Below are 21,729 nucleotides of genomic sequence, written 5' to 3'. Positions count from 1 at the left end.
CAGGCTTGAGCCACCGCGCCTGGCCTACCTTCTTTATTTTTTAAATCGTCTTTCTTTCATACCACTCTGACTCATAATTTTTTATCGTACTTTTCACCAAATCAGGTCAACATATTAGTTTATAAAGTTGTTTAATCTGCATTGTTTCTCCCTGCTACCATATCTATAGATACACTTCTCATATACCTGTAGAATAAACTAGACATAGTAAGGCTACAAAGACAAGGCCAGAAGGGATGTGGTGGTGACGATGATGATGCTGATAATAAACATCATGATGATTTTTAGAGGGCTTATCTTCTTTGTGCCAAGCATGATTGTAAGTGCCTTACATGCAGACCCTAGACATATAATCACGCAGAGTGACCCCTGCACCAGGATGGCCAGGAAAGGGGACAAGTGAGCTTAGATCTAGTGGAAGCTCTGCTTACCATGTTCTGTAGCCTACAGAAGGGATGCATGTACCCCTAAGAGGCATCTTTGTCTAATATCCACAATGTGCTTCTGGCTAGGAGCAGCTACGTTTATATGAATTCACTCATTTTATCTCCACAACAGTACTTTAAAGTATTGTTATCAAATATTTTAAAATAAGAGGCAACTGGTGTTCAATGAAATCCCCAAAAATATAAATGGATGTACCAGGATTTGGAAACTCCAATAAGAGCAGAGTTCATGCTCTGGTGAGCGGCAGCCCAGGACACAGGGCCACTGCATCCAGATGCTGCCCTTTCTCTTTGTGATGGCACCTGAAATGTTTACAACGGAATCTGCGTCTTTGTTCATGTGCCCACCTTATAGCTAAAGTAAACTGCACTTCGCAGATTTTCCACAACATGCTCTAAAATGGATCCTAAATGCTATCTGTTCTTAATCTTTAGCAAATTGACATCAAATATGGGGAGAAACACAGGTTCTCACAGGTAGCTATGAGAAAACAAAATGTACTTTCTGCTTTTTATTTGGCGGTGTCAACCTTACTTATTCACACACTATCCAGTATACCCAGATAGCTGTCTGAATGCATTGCAGTGGTTTGTAAATCTTGGTGATAAGTGGTTTTTATTTAAATGTAGAAATGACACCTTTGTCCTCAGATGGTTGACATTAAAAGGTTTCTATGAGGAAACAGAGCAGTAAGAAGGACGTCAATGTGATTTCGCCACCTTGTGGCAGCTGATTAATTTTCAGCCTCTTTGGATCTCTGTTGGTGAATTTCAAGGACTTTCTTGCTGTTGACTATCTCCTGTTCATTTCAGAGGCGAAAATTCCTATGTGAATTTATCCCTAAGATTCAGCCTCTTTTCATTCTCAGAGACATTCTCCATTCACAGGTTGTGCACGACACACCAAGCACATCATTGCTGATAGCCAGTACCTTCCCATTTCCTTGGTGGCTAAAAGCACAATGTAATGTATTAAAGCAAGAAGTAGTGCTATACAAATATCAGCTAAAAGCAACCTAAAACCTATCTTAGGACACTGCATAATTGTCACATACTCAAATATTGCTTACCACTAGAACGTGGGTCCTGGTCAAATCTCAGTTAAGCATTTATATCAAGACTTCCCACCTGCTACCTAGGCAGCATGCTGGACTCGATGCATTACAGGTGCTTCAGTCGTGTCAACGCATAGGGGTGACTCTCCTCAGAATTAGAAAATAACAGTAGTGACATCTTCTGTGGTTAAAAATTCATAACAACCTCAGAAGGAATGAGTCTGTGGGAGGAAAATGCTTCTAAAGAAAGGCAAACTTCTTCCATACAGGTCTTTGGCAAACACAATCATCTCAAGAAAAGAAAGGGGATTAGAGTTTAAATATATAATAAAAAAGAACTGAAAAGTAATAATACTCCAAAAGCTGCAAGACACTGTGTTAATGCCACAAATGTTTCTATGGTATTTGAAAGTAACAAGGATGAGTATTTTTAGTAATTTATTTGAGTCAAGGAGATAAGAGCCTTAAACATAATCATTCTTAGCAAAAACATGCTGTGGAAGGTATTGATCTTTCTGATCAGAAAGGAGTATATTTAAATGAAGAGAATACATTCTTGAAGCCTTGCAAATCTACAGTTTTGAAGCTTTTAATATAATGTAAGGATATACCTTCTACTTTACTGAAAGGAAATGACTCCAAGAAAAGAAATATCAAGGAAAAACGCAGGTTATCTGGGGTGATTGTTCTGTGTCATCAAGAAAGAAAAGAAAAGAAATCTGACATATATCTGAAGGCAAACTCAAACAACTTCAAGCCACAGGGCAAAGGGACAGGGAGAGCCTGGATACTGGACTGGGGTATCTGTGAATAACTTATCAGAAGAAAAAAGGGTTTACTATGACTTAGTGGTAAGTGCATCACATTGAGGGGCTTTTAGAACACAACTATCCTAAGGCCCACTTGCACAATTTGCAGGCCTGGGAGGGGTTTCCATAGGAGGCAAACTGTTTCTTAAGGATGAGAGAATAGAGAGGGAAAGAATAGAAGCTATCACATGAGATGAATTGAAATTTGGACTCACAGCCAGACACCGAAGACCATAGAAAAAAAAGCCCTAAGGATGTGAAAACCTATTACTGTATAATAAAAGGCTTCTGGCCAGTGAGTCTTAGAATAGATAAAAATGAAGCAATAATTAGCAGGATTTTAAATATCTCTCTAAAACATAGTACAAAGATTTTCCTCCCTTAGGAGGTCTATAACTAAAAACGGACATAAAACTGGAGGAAAATTCTGTTTCCAAGTGTCTGAGTGGCAGTCTGAGTAATTTACCTGGTTTCTGGGAAGCAAAGGAGGAACTATCCAAAATTTCAGTCAATATTTATCTCATAGGTTAATAAATCTTGCTCTTGACTTCAACAGAAGTCAATACCTCCTGATTACTAGAGGCAAGTGCCTCCTGGGCCTTTCTATTTGTCCAGACTCATCATGGAATGAGTCACCCGTTTCCCAAGAGCTCCTTTCTTAGGCATGAGTGTAGACTGAAGAATCGCTCACATTTCAAAGGTGTGGGCGGGCTGCCAATAACTGGTGCTATCGCTCAACATTTGCTTGAATCTCTAATTCTGATGTGTTTGCTTTTTCATTTTAGGTTTTGGCGCTGATGCTCAGAGGTGAAGTGGGGCTAAGATAAACTTGTGAAACATTCAAAGGCTGTAAAAGAGACAGTAGCATGAGAGGCAGACGCAGAGGAGAAGAAGGTATGTAGAATTTAGAGAAAGAGGACCTAACTGTGAATCTTGTTCATGCCACTGAGTGGCTACGAATTAATCACTCAGTTCTTTGCACTTTAGCTGTTGCCCCTGTTAAAGAGGGCTGATATCAAACTCAAAAGGTTTTTGTGAGAATTAAACAGATCACAAAGATAGAAGTGATTTGTCATCTAAAGCATATCATATGTTGGCAATTGAAACCTAAGAAGAATGTAAGTTTGAATCAGTCCCAGCGGTGAAAGCTTTAAATGGGAAAAATAAAGCAGATCTTTTTTCTGTCTCTTCTAAAAAAAAAAAAATGAATTATAAGATTTCATTAAAGCTGTGTTTATCTATTAGGGACATGATACTTAGAGACAAGCTTTGCAGTAGAATTAGGAAGTATATATTTCCTTTCCTTCATACATTTCCTCTCACTCTAACAGCTTCTGCTGGGAATCAGACCTCTTGGCTCAGAAGAGATGATCAAGGTCAATGAGTCTTTTCTTTCACCTTCCTCAAAACAGATTTTTCATTTAGAAGGGGCAGAGATGCTTATGTCTTTAAAGTTCTGTTTGGTGCATCAAGTTGACTTAAGGAATCTAACTTTGTCAGGGCAGAGAGAATTAAAAACATGAGATAACTAAGCCTTGTCATGTGGTTTTCTAGGGAAATCTGCAGTTTGCCAGTGAAGTTCAGCAAAACTGGCTCATTGCCCATTGCTAAAATGATCCTCACAAGATCTTCTGAACTTTCTCCACCACAATAACAACAACAACAGAATACTGATCTAAAGGGACTAAGCAATGAAATCTGGTGTGTATTTGTTTGCTTCATCTTAGATGTGTTTACAATATACAGACATTTCTTTGAGTTCTACCAATTTGCATTTCAGAAATAAGATGTCAACTGACCAGATCAGAACTGGAGAGCTGAGCCCTCTTCCCTGTTTAACCAGGAACTCATTGGATAATTGCCTCCGTCTTTTTTACCTTTCTGTGGCTGAAGTTCTCAGGCATAGTATTTGATCATCTTCCCATCAAGCCCTGCCCAAATATAAAGAATGCTTTATATAGTTATTATTTTGTAGACTATAGATGCTCTGCACTCTGATGGAAAGCATGTATTTGAGTTTCACTTTTCAAACAGCCCTCTGAACAAACCTCATGTTCACATTGGTGAGTGAGGTCCTGTTAAGAAAAGTGGTTGTTTATCTCTATGCTAAAGCTTCATTCTTGGTTTACTTTCCATTTTAAAAAGTTAATTAAATACTTTTTAAACTAAGGTATCTAATTTATTTATGGCCATTGCAAAATTTAAAGAGATGTGAAAATAACAAAATTAAAATTTTATTATCCAAGTATAATGTTTTTCCTTCCACTTCTCTTTAGTTTACTATAGTTTCTAAAATCGTAAAAGTAGCATGTCTTCTTCATATGATGCAAGTAGTAATGGGGTATAGCTGTGTGTTACTAGCACTAGGTACTGGCTGATGAGGAAAAGTTGATAATCTTTCCTTTCCCACACTCCTGAGGTAACCAAAGTGACAGTCTGGTATGAATCATTTGGCACCTTCCTCCGTACTCAAACAAACATGTGCAAACAAATGATAATTAGTTTTTTTAAACAAAAATTGAGTCATAATATATACATTATTCTGAAATCTCACATATTTTATACTGTGACAGTTAAATTTACATATCCATTATAAATTTATATGAATATATTTAAACAATTCTTTTTCCATAGCAGTGTATGCTTGATTATATCAGTGGACACAATTTTTGTAGGGATTAAAATGACAAATATGGCTGGTGCAATGGCTCACCCCTGTAATCCTAGCACTTCAGGAGGCCGAGGTGGATGGATCATCTGAGGTGAGGAGTTCGAGATCAGCTTGGCCAGCACGGCAAAACCCCATCTCTAGTAAAAATACAAAAAATAGCCAGGTGTGGTGGCGGGTGCCTAAAATCCCAGCTACTCGGTAGGCTGATGCAGGGAGAATTGCTTGAACCCAGGAGGTGGAGGTTGCAGTGAGCTGAGATTGCACCACTGCACTCCAGCCTGGGCGACAGAGTGAGACCCTGTCAAAAAAAAAAAAAAAGACAAATATTTATATCTTATAGTTTCTGAGTATGAATAATCTGGAAGAAGCTTAGCTGGGTGGTTCTAGCTTAGAGTCTCTCATCAGGCTGCAGTCAAGGTGTTGGCTGAGGATGCCATCATCTGAAGGCTTGAAGAGGGCTCGAGAACATGCTCTCAGGATGTTTCCTTCACATGGCTATTGGCTGGAACTCTCAGTTCTGCTGTTCAAGAAAAGAGGCCTTCATTTCTCAACAAATGGGCCTCTGCATAGGACTGCTTGAATGTCCTTACCACATGGCAATTGGCTTACCCCAGGGTGAGTAATTCCATGAGAACAAGATAGAAAATTCATTGTATTTTATGACCTCGCTTTGGAAGGTTCACAGCACTATTTCTATAGTATAACTAAGAAACATTTAAGTTGTTTCTCCTTTTTACCAAGACAAAAAAGTCTGATAATTTGAGGGATGGATATTATCACTCTTTTCATATTTCCTTTTATGATAGTACATTAGGCAGGGTCTAAACTAAATAGGTCACACAATTTGGGGGTGCAATTATAAAACTATAATTCCTCTAGAAATGAATATATTAAGAGTGTCTATCAGACGACAAAAGAGCTTATTGTTGATAAAAAACACCTTTTTTTAATCTTGATTGTTGTGGTTTCTATACACCGGAAAACAGAGCTGTTTTACACTCTCTCTATCCACTACCAGGTGCAAAACTTTTATTCACTGAATTTGTAATTATCATGTTTTGTTTCTAAGGGCATCTGTTTGAAAACCGGGATAAGAGTTTTTCCGGTAGAAGTCTTCCCCTCTTAATAGTACTAACTTTTATTTAGCCTTTACTTTGGTGCCAGGCTATCTGCTAAATACTTTGTAAGCATTATTTCATTCAAATCTCTTAACAATTTATGTGTATGAACCATTTTTCAAACAACAACAAAAAAATGAATCTTAGAAAGTTAAGCACTTACCCAGAATCTCACAGCTAGTAATGAAGCAACTGGGGTACTGACAACATGGATCTGACTCCAGGGCCCAAACTGGTGATTACTGCCTGATATGGTTTGGCTGTGTCCCCACCCAACCCTTACCTTGAACTGTAATAATCCCCACCTGTCAAGGGTGGGGGCCATAATTGAAGGTGGAAACAAAAGAATCATGGGGGCAGTGTTCCCCATATTGTTCTTTTTATAGTGAATAAGTCTCACCAGATCCGATGGTTTTAAAAGTGGAAGTTCCCCTGCATAAGATCCCCCATCTGACGCCATGTAAGATGTGCCTTTGCTTCTCCTTTGCCTTCCACCATGATTGTGAAGCCTTCCCAGCCATATGGAATTGTGAATCCATTAAATCTCTTTCTTTTATAAATTACCCAGTCTCGGGTATTTCTTCATGGCTCTATGAAAATGGACTAATACATTACCCCATTCTGCTTCTCAGTATCAATACCATGAAATGTGCCTAAAGTCGAGAGTATTTGAAGACATTCATAATACGTAACAACTGTAGGAGGTCTTAAATTTCAGAATAATTTAAAGCTTCTTTATCATCTGTTTTGCTTTGGCAATGAAGTTTGTCAATGTCAACATTTTCAAGGACAGATTACTGCATGCAGGAAAGATTATTCAGACTTTTACTTTAGCTAAAAATATGTTTGAATTATTAGACTTAAAATTCGAAAGCTTAGCTATTCAAAATCTTGTATTTATATGTCTAGCAAATGTAGCAATCACTTTTATGAGGTCTTTGATTAACGTTTAGTTCCATTTACAAACTAGTTAATTAAACTCCTTTAAACATTTTACACCAAATTTATAAATTAAATGTATTTGATTTCTTATTTAGATACTTCAAATGTGTGATTTAAAAGTAAAATTTTCCAGAACATTTAAAATACCTCTAATGCTTCTAATAAATTAAACCTGGAAATATTATGAACCTTAAGTTATCTTAAATGTTTTAATACTATATAAACTTACTGCAATGACTATACAAGCTAAATAAAATTTCAACTTCAATTCACAGGCCTAAGTCAATTACTTCTTTATACATTTAAAATTGAATCACACATTTCCCCTGTTCTCTAATGACTAAAATATCTTAAACATTATAAATACCCAAAAGTCAAGTATGCTTCCTTAATATATACTCATATTAATACTGTGTTTGATTTTCTTAACTAGTTTTATAATCAAAACTTCCAAGCTAAGAAAATGATTGTCTACTAGGGAAACAATTATAATATCCTAAGCAGTGTTAGGGCATGTTTTCCTAAGTAGTCAAGAGTGAATATCAAGAGACAGGGGTTAGGGTGGTGAATGAATTATTTCTAGTGACCCAGAGAGATGCATAGAGCCCTATTCATAGTTGCTATACCTCATGGGCACCTAAATTAAAAGAAAAAAAAGAGTTTGGTCTCATAATTTAAGTAATCTTAACCTTGAGCTGCTCAAGAAATTCTGTTGCCCCCCACCTAACTTGCTGTTTCATTTATTTGTATTTCTTTTGATCTTAAGTTATTTGTACACTCTTTTGTCTAGTCCTGTAGACTTTTCAACTTGACAGAATTCTCAGTTGCTTAGTATTCTTTCTACTTGGTAATCATACAGATTAAAACAAGAGCCGTTTCAATCTCTCATGCCTTTTTTTGACAATGGGCCACAGCCATCAAAACCAACCAGCCAACATGCTCTATTTAGGGTAGTGGTTATTAAGTGAAATGACTCACACAACTCATATCATAGTGCCTAGAATATAGTATGTGCTCAGTAAATACTAGTAACTATTACTAATTCTGCTAGTACAATAGCTACTATGGTTGTTACTGGGAACTATTACAAAACACTGTAAAAATATTTAATTTTGGTTACAGGGCTATGGAAAAGTTTCCTCTTAAGGTGTACTCATGTTTTATTTATGGAAACAAAACTGTGAGGAGGGATGTGTGTGTGTATGTGTGTTTATGTGTGTGTGTATGTGCACTTGTGCATGTGTAGTTACACTCCCCAAAACAGATGTATCAATTTAACTGGTCATTGGTGATAGCAGTCAAGAAGTGACAGCAGAAGATGTCAGAAGGGAGAAGAGAAGTAGCTATAAGCTACGAGATGGAGATTTTCCAGAAAGGAAAAGTATAAAGCTACAGATTCTATAATAGCCCAGGGATCTTCTTTTAACTAGGGAGGCATCTGATAGCACTGCCCTTTTAGAACAGTTCATGATCCAGTGTTCAGAATCCAGCATTCCAGTTCTAAGAGGCCAGTAGTGATAGAAAGCAGTGGTTTCTTGGAGGGCAGGAATGAGGAAGGGATGGGTAAGCGGGTACAAAGGGGCACACGGAAATTTTGAGGGGTGAATACGTTGATTATCTTGTGAAGTTTTCACAGGTCTATTCATATGTCAAAATGGATCAAATTGTACACTTTAAATATATAAAGTATATGCATTAAAATAAATACATGCAGTTGATAAGTCAGTTATAATACAACAATGCTGTTTTTGAAAAAATCTAATTTTAAAAAACTAAACAAATCACATCAAATACTTAGAAATTTTAAGATTTAAACATTATATAAGTCAAGGTATTATTTTGTGGCAGTCATGAACCTCAATTTGCACAGGTATCTGAGTAGAGAAGGTCAGAGTTTCTCTGCTGAAGAATTCATAGTAAAAGACTATGAGGCCTGGCCAGCCAGAGCTCTGAGGACTAACCCCTTACACAGTCACAGGGATTGGCCAAGGTATAGCATACGAAGGAAAAATTATATAAATTTTCTTTCTTTTTTTCCTTGATGATGTATACAAGTAGTTTCTGTACCACTGTTTGTTTGTTTGATTTTTTTGAGGCAAACTCTCACTCTGTTGCCCAGGCTGGAGTGCAGTGGTGCGATCTTGGCTCACTGCAACCTCTGCCTCCTGGGTTCAAGCAATTCTCCTTCCTCAGCCTCCCAAGTAGCTGAGATTACAGGCATGTGCTACCACACCTGGCTAAGTTTTTTTTATTTTTAGTAGAGACAGGATTTCACTGTGTTAGCCAGAAAGGTCTCAATCTTCTGACCTTGTGATTAGCCTGCCTCAGCCTCCCAAAGTGCTGGGATTACAGGCATGAGCCACTGCGATCAATATCTGTACCACTTTTTACCTGAGCATTGAGCATCCTGGACTGGTGACTGGTATTTATCCTTTTCTTTTATTTCCTCTCGTTTTCCATTTTCATCTTCCAGGAGATTTTCTTATCTTTATCTTTTAACTTTTCTGTTGAATTTAAACATTTTTTTCTATTATAATTTTATTTTCCAAGGCTCATGTTTCCTCTGTGTTCCTTAAAAACAAGCCCTCTTTCCTTTTTCACAATAATAGTAGTTTCCTTGTATTGCTAATGATTATGATTCATAGTGATGTCTTTTTCTTTTCAACTTCTCTCCTTTCATTGTCTCTGTTCTCCAAGTAGTGTTCATTTCTGATTGTTTTGGATTTCACTTTATAATTTTTCATTGTCTGATCCTTGATACTTTATATTTAAGAAATATATATATAAGAAACACACATATTTCATATATATATATATATATATATATATATTTAAAGGCTGGTTGGAAGTTCATGTTGTGAGATTAACTGACTGAAGTATTTACTACAGAAGATATGGTAAGGACATTTATTTAAAGAACCTCAAATGTTGTATTCTTTGTCCCTTTGGGGGAGATCCATTCCCCAGTCCTCTACTTAGGCTGAAAGCCTGATTACCTATGTTCTGGAAACCACAAAAGTAATTGGATCCCCAATTTCATGGATCATATGCAGACATTCATATATGCTTTCTTTTTCTTCTTTCTTTTTTTAACCAGGAGAGAATGCAATGCAGTTCCCCCACTACCACAAATTATGCAGACAAATTTCCCAAATGTGTGTAAATCACAGGGTCAACATATCTGAAATGCAACATTTAAGCCTCGCCCTAGGGAAACCACCTTTGTGATAAGGATATCTTCCCTGCCAGGTAAATATGCACATATGCTTTCTAAGTTCAGCATATAGAACCCCTGACCTTAACCCTTACTCCCGGTACAGAGAGCCTCTGCTTTATTACCTCCAGGGAATGGAACTTTATTCTTTCATTGAGCTGAGAGGGGAGCAGATGTCCAGCTGTGTGAGGTATGGAAGGGGCTCTGACTACTAGACTTTAAATCAATCCTCCTTCTCAGAGTCTCTTTCCCCTTTTCCCTGTTTCTACAGAGGCTGAGGCTTTTGGAGGATTCTGCAACACAAAACATGGTTGGATTTTAGCTTCCTCTGTTGCTAGTTTATAATTCCATCTTTTTTCGGGTCTGCAAACTCCTTTACCAATTGTTCATTTGTTTTCCAATCTCCAAAATGTTCCTGTTGTCTCCTCCCCAAGTCACCCCTTACTTGGGTGTATACCTTAAGAAATGTCTTTTCTGATGATTAGGTCTAGTTTCAGAATAGAGCGATGTTAACTGTGGAAGGATGTTAGCTTTTTTATATTTGTGCACATGGTCCTGGTCTGCCTCCTGTGGTTCTTAACCATGGTGGAAGTCCCATAAGTAGGCACCTGTGGCAGACTGTGACCAGCTGAACTACAGAACAAATAAGAAGGTTTGAGTGCAACCCTCCTATTACAAGAAGACAAAGTTTTTAGATTATATATTTTTCTGGCCTTTACTTAAAGAATATGGATAAGAGAAAGGGCAAGATTATATCTTAGCAATAATTAAAAGTAGCAAAAAGTCAAAGTAAAATTTCTCGTTTTTTGTAGAAAAATTTATCTAATCTATAAATAGATAGGATAGATATGCTTACTTTGTATAATGGGGCTGGTAAGATTAAAAATATAATTTTTTCTTGGAGTGGTATCCCAGAGCTGTCCTCTAGCTACATTCTTGCCTGATGCACTTTCCTGTGTTTATGGTGAAAACACAGATGTTTTGGTGTATAAACCTGGATGCATATCTATAATAGTATCAATATACGTTATATGATTAGATGGCTCTTCTGTACTATTTGGGTGTGTTACCATTATAGAACTATTTACTTCTCACTAAAGACCACAGATTCTAAAACTTAATTCAACTGATCAATGCCTCTGGCTAACCAACATTTTGGTTCATTTCCAGTGGCTTTGAAATTATTGCAAATTAATTACCAATTTGTCTCAAGCGATGATTCATTGTAAAGTACTTAAAACCAGTAAACACAGAAAAGACCTGCCATTTAGTACAGAGGTGTCTCTGGAGCTTCTTAGCACTATGAATTGTGCGAATTTATGTGGATGAACCAAATGAGGTTGTTTATGAGAAACTTGTTCTCAAAGTTCATAAAGGCTTTAAGGCTGGAACTTGGATGCTGATGGCAAATGCGCAAGTAGATGTAAATGTAATTCAACCATTAAAATCGAAAACCATAAAAGCAAGGAAATTCACAGTTAAAGGAGGAAATGAGTTGTGCAGCGCTTTCTCCAGCCGTGATGCACAATGGGGTGTATTAAGGAACAGGAGACGCCCCATAGCGTGAGGCGTTCAAGGCATCTTTCATGTTTCATCCCTAACAGATTTCTGAGCACTTATGGACTCAAATATTGCTTGTAAAGTACCCTCTTTTGGGAGGAGCCTAGAAAGGAAATAAACTTCTTTGTTTTTCCTTCATTATTACCATGCAACCAGGGATAGAGGTAGGAGGGTGGATTCACAAGGCACAAAAGAATTTTGGGCTGGTAATCTGAAACATCGATGTTCTGGCTGAATCTTCCTGTAGGATTTCATGCTTTCATGATGCCTGTGTGAGGACCTCAGTTCAAGCAAAACTACAGAACAGAGACTTAGTGTAGCCCTGCATGCTCTGTTCAACTTAGATGTACAGAAATTTGATTTTTTTTTATCAACATGAGAGCTATTTGGAACAATGGAAAATTGTTTTCCATTTCTACTTCTCTCAACTATAGAAAAATAAAATTTCTATTTTGCTTTCTGTGGAAGGCTGGTTGGTGATGAATAGAAAAATCTTAGAAATGATCTAGCTTGCATACATTTTGTGGTTTCAAAAAACCTCTTATTTTAAATATACATTTAAAAAATGTCTTAATCTTCAAAAGTGACATGCTTTTTAGATGACTCAGTAAATCTAATAGCTCACCTGGGGGAAGAGTAATCTTGCAACGTGCAGCCTATAAGGAAGTCTTTCCATTGCCTGAAAATGTAAGGCTGTTGGGAAGGTGTCAACTGCTTTCTAGAGAAATGAATGCGAGTGTGTGGTCTGTTTTTTTGTTTTAAACAAAATTTCATCATACAAGCTTGTGTAATCCACATGTGAATTTGAAATTAATCAGGATAAGAGGGCCTAAAGTGCAGGGAGAAAGATGGTTGAAATGGCCAATGATGAACCAGGTATATGATTGATGTCATGTAAATAGCCACCTTTCTTATAAGACAAGGAACCTGTATTGGCACCACCATGATATAAAAAACCTGTGGCCATATGCATTTAAAGTCTTAAAAATGACTCCACCCCTATCATCTACACCAAAAGAAAAATGTTTATAATAATACATATATTGACTTCTGCTTTCTAGTCAATAACAAGATTTATTGTCCCACTCTTCAGTCAATTTTAACCTCTTTGGGTCAACAAATCTTGATATTGATCTCAACAGAAGTCAATACCTGCTTATTACTTACCTCCACATTTAGACGCCTACCAACAATTCTTATGGGCATTCCTTTGACACAGAAAAGTGAATGCTGGCTGTCCACTTTCTACACAAGATGTATTTCTGTGGGCTTCATATATAATGTCATTTTTATAAGTCTAAATTCAGATCTAGTTATAAAACTCAATGAGGAATAAAGATAGATGGTTTCTAATATCTGTAATTATAAACTAGACGAGGCTTAGTACTCCCTTATCATTTCCTAAATAATAAAATCATGATCTTTTATATTAATTATGCTCTAGTCATTTCCTACATCAAAGATAATTAGGCAACATGATATTTTTCATTCACCAAAGAGTGAACACAATAAATACTTTTAACAATGAAATCTTAATGTGGTATAAGGTTAAAATTCTATAGTATTTCAAATTTTTTAAAAGCAAGGAAAGCAGGCTAGTTATTCATTCCAGCAATTATCCAAATGTCTGCCAACCTCTAACCTCTAAATGTTGACTTTAGTCAAAGACATTCTAGGTTAGATAACTAAGTAACTATCAGGAAGGGAGTTTTGTTTGTTTGTTTGCTTGGCAACTGAAAAGAAATGAAGATCAAGGAAGCAGCCTTGCCTGGAGTTTTTAATGAATGTGAGACAAGCTCTACCAAAGGCAATTATTAAACCATCCCCCAAAGTTGTTTGTTCCACTTACAAATGCAGTCCTGATTCCATAAGACCTCTAGGTGTAAAACATCATCAGCAGCCTTCTTGCCAGCCTCACCTGTTGAAATATTAAAAAGGAAGAATAAAACACCAATATGTACAAACCCAGGGGCAGACAAAGCAAAATATGCTCAAGGCTGTAAGAAATTAATTTTTCAAATTCAATAAATAAAACTTCATTGCATACGTATGTTAAACTGCTTAAAATTAAAATTCAAGAATACTTATATTTTGTACTGCTCTTGAAATACTTTACCCTCTCCAGGCTGACTCACCTAATAAAGTCCACATTTAAAACTTATGTTTTGCTGCAGGTGAAATGCCAGTAAATAATAACAACAAAAAGGGAAGAAAAGACTAATGGAGCCAGGTGACACAGATCACTTTATCACCAGCCCAAGTTTGCTTCTGCACAGTCCTATTTTCCAGATAATGTAATCGTGAACAAATTTGCAGAAACTGAAAATAGAACATTAGGAGAAAAAAAGAACACTTAAGTACATAAATGTGTGTTAATTCCAAATATGTATATACTTGCATAATAATTGAAAGTTGTTTTCTGAAAGATGTGAAAGCATGTCCTTTCAACAGCCGCAACTAGCTTGTTAATCAATTTTTACAAGCTTTGTCTGAGAGAGTTAATTTTTCAAAACGATGTCACTAATTTCACATTGTGCTTCCTGAATAAACTCATTAGCTTCACTGTAAGTCTTAGTTTCTATTTGCCAAAATTACCTGCTCAAAAGTGACAAATGCAGTAGGGAGAAAAAATAAAGCCTGTTGTTTTACTGACTCTGAATTCCTTTTGAAAACTTAATCACTTAGTTTCTGAGTTTAGACCCAACTCTAAGGTCATCTTGCAGATTCAGTTCTCATTTTTTCCTCCCCTCTCACCACAGAAATTGGAAGAACTAGGGTCATGTACCCTCCGTTCCACTTTGCAAGGATGGATATGTGAGAACACTAAGTGAGCAGGACAGCGATGAAATGGTTATACCGTATGATGTCTTTAAGGCTAATTTGTCATGGACTTAAGAAAGGTGAAGAAGAAAAATTGTTTTTCAAACTCATCACTATTGATATCTTGAGAGGAGAATTCTTTGTTAGAGGAGAGAGGAATTGTCCTGTGCTTTGTAGAATGTTTATCAGCATTCCTGATCTCTGTCCACAAAATGCCAGTAATACCACCCTACTAGCTGTGACAACCAAAAATATCTGCTAACATTGGCAAGCTTTCCATTGGTGACAGAACTTTCATACCAAGATACATTTATAATATATGTAGGTAAAGCATCAAAAATATTGCAAAATCATCAATTACTATAATCACGGAGGACTGGTTAAATTGAGGTAGCCATTGTGAATTATGGTAGGCAAAAAAAAAAAAAAAACCCACAATTACTGAATCATGCCTACAAATTTGTTTAAGCTTATGAATTGGGTCCTAGTTTCATAAGATCTCTGGGGAGTCACGACCCTTTTATTAGGTGAAAACACATAACAGCACCTTTAAATGTCAAGTCTGCAAGTTCATATAGAGAGTGAAATCTGAGAATTTCAGAGTTGAAAGGAAACTTGGAGAATATCTATACAAACATTGTCTTTTACTGATGGACATTAAGTCTAGCCAGGGTATCTGACTTAACCAACATTACATAGCTAATTAGTGGCAACAGTGAAATAAATGAGATAAGAATCTAAATCTTTGAAATCCAAATCCAGGTTCTTTCTTCTATATCAAAATATAGGTCTATTTAGTATGGTAGGTTACTGAAGTTTTTCATTGAATATTTTAGCTCCCTTCATATACGTAAATTTAAATATGGCAATAGTCTAGTTAAAATTGGCTTCAAATTTTTAAGAATCAGATCTTCTTATGGATTTGATTATCATCTCAGATAATAATTTTCCAAGATGTCAGCTTATATTTAGTAGTAGGCATGTTCATCTTGAGATCCATTTTAAAGCATCTTGGCACCTTCTTTTGGAAAATGTTATGTCATAATAATAAGATATTATTCGATATTTCCACTTAAATATTTTTAATCTCCTAAAACTTACTTTTCCTTCAAATTCTCCTCTCATTTTCCCTAACTCTGATTCTCCTAGTTTAAAAATTCACATTACCTTTTACTAATATTTTTTCTGAACACACAATAGCCAAACCATTTCTAAATCCTATTATTCCTTTTCTTCATAGTCTTTTTGAAAAGCAATTATTTCTTTTCAGATTCATTGCCAACAGACTGTAGAGATCCTTATCAGTATATGTATACAGACTGGTAAACTAAGGCAAATGTATTTTGCCATGTTTAGTTTTTTCTCCATCTACTACCCAACTCACTTTGCATATTACCATCTGAGGATTCTTACTAAAATATTTCTCATAAATCTACCAATAAATAAATATTCATTGAACAACTCATGGGTCAAGTTAATATTTTAGGCATAAAAGATGGGTAGAAGTGGTGGGGAGTGGAGGATTTGTAGCCAAAACAATTTTAAACAAGGTTCCTTCTTCTATGAGTTTGTATTTCAGTTGAAATGCATACTGCAGTAAACTGAAAGGCTTAATGCAAGAGCACACATACATGCAAATAGGTAAATACAGAAACTCGACATTTGCCATTTCAAATTTCTAAGATGTTTATCCTGATTTCCAGTTCAAAGATGAATCTTAGTGATAGCTTGAAAATTAATAACTATACACATGCATTAACCTTTATAATCCCATTTGTGATAATCTCAACACTTTGTTCTTTCCCATGTGTGCTTGTTACAGCAACCAATTTTCCTGTGATAGCAACCAATGTCCAGTAGCAGCTGATGTCCCCATCTGTTTCTGCTTGCTTTCAATTAAAGAAGTCATTGTATCACATGCTCAGGCTGACCAATGGACACTTGGCTAAAGCAGTTATGAGAGGAACCTCCCAGCAATGCAGGAACTATTGGCCCAGACCAATATTTATTCAGGGGTATTTATTCACAAGTCATTTCTCCATCAGGGTTCGATCTTCTGGGTTTTCATTTTCTGTATGCCCGTTAAAGGTGGAACCCAGACTCTTATTTGTAAGATAGTACAACAGAAATATAGGGAACCATGAGGCTCTGATAGCCTATCCAAATTGCCTCAGTTTGGTCTAAGCTTTGGATGGTGATTTAGCACTCCTGTGTAATAAGCACCCTTTTTAGTTAAAGTTAGATGTTCCCGTATTAAAAGATGGTTGAGATGGTCACTTCTGTGTGCAAGACAGATTTCTTCTCTGGTGGTCCATCCTCAACTTTTCTAGAAATATCTCCCCCTGGTATTCACATTTTTATCATAGGAGCAACGATTTTATACAATATAACTCTGCCCCACAGAGGGTCACAGTTGATTGCTAAGAAGTTAGAACCTGAATCAAGCTGGACCACTAAACCCCTTCTCTGAGATTCTGAATTTTAGAATGAGAGCTCTGGCATTCTCTCCTGAAACTAATGATGCTAACTGTAAATTAATCTGAGAGTTCCTCACGTTAATTTAAAGCCATAGAAGGTAAATCAACTGACTTACACAAGGAGAAAAAAAATGGAGCAGATAAATAAAAAGGTACATTGACTAGAGATAAAGAGAATCCTGATATTCTTCTATTCCTGGATAGTTCCTGAGCCCAATTGTATAACTGACATTTCCATAGCTTAGATTACTATTGGATTCTATGGGATATATCATTATTCTCCCAATAAATTCTCCTATTTCTGTAAAGCTTTTCAAGCTGGATTCCTGCCACCCATAATTAAAATATGTATAATGAATACATCCTGTCTCCTGCAAGTCCATGAGAGGAAAATGTTGTAGTTTTGAGTAGAAACCATTCTAAAGGCCATGAATAAACAGTCATAAACACAAACGAACAGATGCACACACACACACACAGATGCTAAAAACTAGACCTATATAAGTTTAGATTCTATCTTACAAAAAAATGAAGCCTACAATAGCAGCATTATTAAAAAGCAGCAAATTCGAGTTTGCCATATCATTATCTGCTTCAAAACGTTTTTTTGTATCCCATTATCATTATGTAACCGGGTTTTTCTCGGATTCCGGTGATGGTTGTGGGTTGTCGGCCGCCAGCCTCTTAAGGAGTAAGCGGTGGGCCCGCTTCAGCTGCACCGTATGCTCCTAAAGTGAATATCGGACCCGAAAAATGTTGCAGAAAGGTGATTTTACTTAGGTAGAGAAAAGAGAAGGAAAGGAGAAGAGAAAGGCTTCCATGAAGAGTGTGGACGGGGATTCCAGAGGGGAAATCCCGGAGGGAGCTCCTACCGTGTGGGACAGGATTTCAGAAAGTTGGAAATCCGGCGCAGGTGAGGGAGCAAGGAGTTTTTCTTGGGAGAAACCCCCACCTTCTCTAAGACCCTGGGCCAATGAAAGGAGTTCCTTAGAACTTCCGCTGGAGTGATTGACTTTTAGTTTTTTCCCGCCCGGTAAATTCAAACATAAACCGTTGAATCTCCCGGATGGAGAGAGATGGGAGTGGGGCATGGCTCTGGGAAATTCTTGCCCTTAAAGCTACACCCCATCATGGACTTGGAAAGAGAACACATTCCCTCATTTAGAGGGCAAACTTGATTCTGGGGTTCAAGGCCTCTTACCAGAAGCCCCTAAACCACCTGTGGCAGTATTTGCCACCATTTCTACACAATTCCTCCCTACCCATTCTCAAGTAAGTTCCTTTGCCATGCTTCCTGCCTGAGAGGCCTGCCTCTTTCCCTATGCCCAATGAAACTCTTTGTCTGTCATTCTTCTGGGCCACATTTAATTTCTACCTCCTGAGTTCTTCAGTCTACAGAGGGATCTCCATTCTCTGAAATCTTAGAACTCTTGTTATTTTAACCACTTCTTTAACATTTACTACTTGTGCCGTATATAATTAGTTAACTATTTCAAAGGTCTTGGTTTTAATTCCTGCTGGAAGATTGTACCTAAGCTCTTTGAGGGCAGAGACCGTGCCTTTCTTTTTACAACACTTTCTCCCTTCCCTGAATCCACTGAAACTGAGCATTTGGTAGAGTGTATTTTATTTGAATTAACACATACAAGAGCAAAATATAGCATATTCCCTAAGGGAACCAATTATAAATTTTGTTTAAAGGAGCATTAAAAAGTTAAATTAAAAAGCTCACATTGGCAGAAGATAAAAAAGTTTTAACCACCAGCTGCTGCTGATATAGGGACATTTGATAATGAAAAACAGATATAAATCTTAAAGGAAAAGGGCTTGTAAGTAAATTGGAAGGGATGATGGTTAAAGAGAAGGAGAAAATATGCAAATCCTGTAATATGCTTTTTTTAAAAAAAATCAAGTAAAGTCTGTGCGCCCCCTTTCCTTATAGACTGTAAACTCCATGAGGCAAATTATCTCATCAGCCTTGTTTATCACAGTAAAGCCAATGCCTGATTATCAGCCAATGAGAGGGATCCAGTAAATATTTCTGGAATGATAAACCACCGTTGTAGAACCAGAATACATTTTGACGTGAGTATGTCTATAGAGGTGGCAGGCACTTGATAGTGCAGTGCAGAATTTGCACCCAATTCCTGCAGTGGCAGCTAGGGACTGATGGACACAAGCAAAGTATTAAAAACACTATTGATGAAATTTGTTTAGTCAGGCAGAAAACCTCTGTACCATAGAGGCTAAATCCACATTAGTTGCAGGCAGGAAGTCTGAGAGCTGTCATTAACAGAGGGCCTCTGATAAAAGAGGAGTGATCAAAGCAACATTGAACAACATGGAACTAGACCAATGCAGATGAGCAGAGGACACAGAAACTGATGTGATGAGTGGGCATAGAAGAGACTCAGACTAGTACCAAAGAGGAGTGTTCCCTAACTTCTATTTACGGGCTTTACAAGAATCTTTGTGAAGAAAAAATGGTAGTTTTATCAGTAAGTTTTTTTCTAGATTTTACTGCAAAAACAAATGACCCTCAACTCTAAGTGGCTTAGGACTGCGAAGCTTGATCACATTTTAGATTGGCTGTAGGTCTGCTGAAGCCCTGTTTACTTTCTCTTTATTCTAGAACACTGGCCAGTGCAGCAGCTATTATCTGGGGTCCTGCCAAACTTGGATTGCCAAATTTAGCAAATGAAAATACAAAACATCCAATTAAATTTGGATTTGAGATAAATAATGGATGATTGTTAGTTGCAGACATAATATCCCTTGCAATATTTGGGATATACTTATGCCAAAAAAATTCGTTGTTTATCTGACTCTGATTTAACTGTGTGCCCTGTATGTTTTTGTTTTTTTTTTCCTGACAACGCTTTGCTGGATTCATGAAAGACAAAAAAGGAAAATGATGTGACCTCATGAAGGCTTTTACATCTTTTATTCAGAAGTGTCATTTGGCCGGGTGCGGTGGCTCACGCCTATAATCCCAGCACTTTAGGAGGCCAAGGAGGGCAGATCACCTGAGGTCAGGAGTTTGAGACTAGCCAGGCCAACATGGCGAGACCCCATCTCTACCAAAATTTACAAAAATTAGCTGGGCATTGTGGCATGCTTGTAATCTCAGGTACTCAGGAGGCAGAGGCACAAGAATCGCTTAAACCTGGGAGGTGGAGGCTGCAGAGAGTCGAGATAGTGCCACTGCACTACAGCCTGGGTGACAGAGCAAGACCCTGTCTCAATTTTTTAAAAAAGTAGCATTTGACACTTCCATTCTTCTTACTCATTGGCCAAACAAGGCACATGATTAAACAAGTATTATTGGGCTAAGAGGTACCATCCTCCCTTACAGAAAGGCCTGGAAAAGAGCAGCCATATCAACGTATATCACTCATTTATATGATGTGTGTGTGTGCGTGTGCGTGTGCATGTGTGTGCGTGTACACGCACACGTTGGGATGGGGGTGCTTTCATCTCTATAAAGGAGCTACAATAACTCCTTCTACTAGTGTTAAGAAGTAGCTGGAACAGGAAGGGCCACTTGACATCTGTACCCTCTCATTCTCTGAGCTGTCAAGGGAACTGCAGTTCCTGAAACTGTTCTAGTTGAGGGAACCACTTTAGTTTGACAATGAGGGGTCATTTCTGTTAGAGTGATTGCCTTAGGTCTCATTATTTTAGGGCAAGGCCCTTGATTGTGGTGAGTGAGCAGTGATTGAGAAAGCAAATTTGAGTGGGAGAAGAAAGTGGTTTGCTAGCAGAGGCTAACACATCTCTGAAGGGTTCACATTTGCCTGTGGCCCATGGCCTCTTCCACACCTCCTCCTTGGGGGCCACCTTCCTTCTTTACACACTCATTAGCTGGCTCTTCTTTGTAACTCTTTTTCCAGTCAAAGGCTCTCCTTGTTCATGTTTCACTACATGTCAAATGATATTTTTCTAGAGGACAGGGTGATGGTAGATGGAGATATGAGCCAGTGACACACAGAATTTTCCTGGCTCCAACAGCCTTCTTCGTTTGGCCTAAGGTCTTACATATATTCAAATTCTTTCATGAAAAACTAATTGCTAACTTTCTTTATTCTTTTGTGTCACCAAGAATTCATTGTTTACGTAACACAATGGGTGAAAATTGTTTGTATTTCCAAGGTCAATCACAATAGAATTAGATTCTTGAAATAGCCTGGAGTATGATAAATACATAGATCTACATGGACTTCTAGTTTGCTGGGGTTTTTTTCTGTTCAAGGCTGTTTCTAAATATTATTTTCCTACTTCATTATAATATGCTTCATATTCAGAGTTTGCCTAAACAGGACATTTAGCTAATGAAGTGAGATAATGGGAAATTAAATGGTTTTCAGTGTGAAGAGAACAACGTTATTTACAGGGTATATTGCTGATTAAGATTTCTTTTTCTTTTAAAAAGAAACAAAATGATAATTAAGCTCCTCAAACAAAAAGTCATTCCCAACGTGTGATATGGTGTGATCACATGGGATTACCTAATTTAATACCAATCACACAATAATATTTTGAATAGGCTAGTATAAAATGAACTTATACACTTTCATATTGAATGTGCTGGTATAAAATCAACTTACACACTGGTTG

The 21,729-nt window shown here is 37.2% G+C and overlaps 1 non-coding gene across 1 annotated transcript; it reads right to left on the bottom strand.

The window, feature by feature from the left end:
* Positions 1-10,137: 10,137 nt before the first annotated feature.
* On the bottom strand, positions 10,138-10,298 carry LOC116530075. Its single transcript, XR_004259820.1, has one exon. It is a non-coding gene; the product is annotated as a U1 spliceosomal RNA (small nuclear RNA).
* Positions 10,299-21,729: the final 11,431 nt, after the last annotated feature.

The sequence above is a fragment of the Sapajus apella genome, unplaced genomic scaffold, assembly GCF_009761245.1.
Source record: "Sapajus apella isolate SASKATOON/1434 unplaced genomic scaffold, GSC_monkey_1.0 scaffold64, whole genome shotgun sequence".
Classification (NCBI taxonomy): domain Eukaryota; kingdom Metazoa; phylum Chordata; class Mammalia; order Primates; family Cebidae; genus Sapajus; species Sapajus apella.
This window is presented reverse-complemented; position numbering and strand designations above follow the sequence as displayed.